The 2202-nt window shown below is 39.2% G+C and overlaps 1 protein-coding gene across 2 annotated transcripts in view; it reads left to right on the forward strand.

The window, feature by feature from the left end:
- Nucleotides 1-2202, forward strand: part of PRRX1 (paired related homeobox 1) — a 97574-nt gene that overhangs the window by 44370 nt on the left and 51002 nt on the right. The window lies entirely within an intron of this gene.

Here is a 2202-nt window from a genome sequence, read left to right on the forward strand (position 1 = left end):
TGTGTGTGTGTGTGTGTGTGTGTGTGTGTGTGTGTGTGTGTGTATGTGTGTGTATGAAACCATGCTATTTTGTTATATATATATATATGGCAGAAAAAGTGGAGACTGGTGAACAAAATCTGTTTTTCTGTTTCTAAGGACTGAAATAATTTTAAATGGGTTAATGTCATAGTGAAATATAAAATGGCTTCTTCTATAAATTAAAAAAAAACAAAACCCAAACAAACCAAAGACACCAATCTAGATTTGGGAGATTGTTTTAAAATGGAGGTAGAGATCTGTTTGTTATTAAAATATCTATTGTATCTCTATTTATCCTTGATGCAATTTAGAGGAAAAACACTATATTATTACTGTAGCTTTCAGAAGTCAGTTTTGTAATTTCCATTCTTATCAACAGGACACATTCAGAGCAGAAATGGAGGAAAGTTGCTGCTGATTTGATTTGGCTGATAACTCTAGAAAAATAACTGTTTCGTAATTATCACATCTTTATTCTTCTGACAGCTTGATGGCCCATGTGAGTGTGAACTAGGGGCTTGGGGAGTCAGTCTTTGAGGGGCTTAAGGAAATAGGGGTGAAGGAGGAAGGTGAGGTGTTCTCTAGAGAAGGGATTCCTGGCTCTTAACTTTTTCTAATCCTCCCTTCAGCAAGGCCTGTTGGCCAACAAAGCTGTTGTTATCCTGTGCACAGTGTTGATGGTCTGTAATCCTTTGTCAGAGTAATTGAAGGTGAAGTCTGCACTTTTGCAGCTAATGATAAATAGAGCTTTTAAAGGTTGTAATTTCTTGTTTAACCGATGCCAGTTGCAAATACTTTGTGCAGAGAAATAATTCCTCTCTGCCAAATAAAATACAGTGGAAGTCTGTGGCGTGTTTTCCAGCTTATTGTTAGTCACAGCTTGCCTGACAGAGCATTTTCTATGGAGGAGATAAATGCAAAGGCAGTCTGGTTGCCAATTTTAGTTGAGAAAGGACTTTTCTTGTGGAAAATGCTTTTCTGTTCCTCCAGCAAACATTAAGATTTTCTAAAAAAAAAAAATACACCAAAAAACCCACCCGACTTTTAATTTTCATTCTTTTACAAAACTGGCTTAGAATAGTTGATGTTTGCTCCCTGGAAATAAAAGGGATTCTTTGCATTTGTAAGTGGGTCTCGCTACTCCCTTTGCTGTTTTCCACACACCTTCTCTTGACCAGGGCAGGAAGATAACTTTCAAGTCTCAGCTCACAAATGTATTGCTGCATGAGAAGTAACTGCTGGTGGAGTTACCACAAAACCTGGAGTGAGTGGGTGAAGAGGAAAATAGCTTTTTTGGTTAGTAACACGTAAGACACCAGAACACCTCACTGTCTAGTCAGTTCACAGGAAATGGTGTCACACACTACAGGATTGGCAAAGAGGTCTCCCAGGAACCTGACTGTAAGAAAACGAAAGGAAAACATAGTAAAAGGAAGGGGTGATGGTGGTGCAATAGTCAGTCACTCTATTACTAACTCAAACGCCAAATGTTTGAACCCCTTAGCTCCATTTTGGGTGGAGAGGCCTGGAAATCTGCTCCTGGGAAGATTGCATTGCCTTTGAGTCAACTGTAGACTCATAGTGACCCTTACAGGTCAGAGGAAAACTAACTTCCCCATAGGGTTTCCAAAGCTGTGTCTAGAAGCTGACTACCACATCTTTCTCCTAAGTAGGAGATGGTGGGTTCAAATCACTTACATTTAGGGTAACAACCAAGCTCTTTACCCACTATGCTACACAGCCTGGGAGAACTCTACATGTTTTATTCTTTCCTATAGGGTTGCTCTGAACCAGAATCAACTTGCCTGAACACAGCAGCAGAGCCTAGAGTGTAAACACATTAAAAAAAACAATTTAGTGAAAAAAGGAGAGCAATAAGATTTTTCTTTTTTACTAAAAAAAGGGCAAGCATACTTGAATTTTAATTGAGATTCCTAGTTTTAAAATGAAATCATACTCACTTGCTGCTATGGAGTTGGAACTTACTCATAGATGACCCTCCATAGGGTTATTGAAGCCACCAGCCTCACATCTTTCTACCTTGGAGCTGCTGATGGATTCGAACCATCAGCCTTGGGTTAGCGGTGCAACTCCCTATAGACTACAACATACCAAAGTACACAGACAACAGCCAGTATTCCTGAAGGTACAAGCAGATAGACTTCTAGACTTTATATATAT

This window comes from Elephantulus edwardii, unplaced genomic scaffold, assembly GCF_000299155.1.
Source record: "Elephantulus edwardii isolate Elephantulus edwardi_28Jun2011 unplaced genomic scaffold, EleEdw1.0 scaffold00057, whole genome shotgun sequence".
NCBI classification, from domain to species: Eukaryota; Metazoa; Chordata; class Mammalia; order Macroscelidea; family Macroscelididae; genus Elephantulus; species Elephantulus edwardii.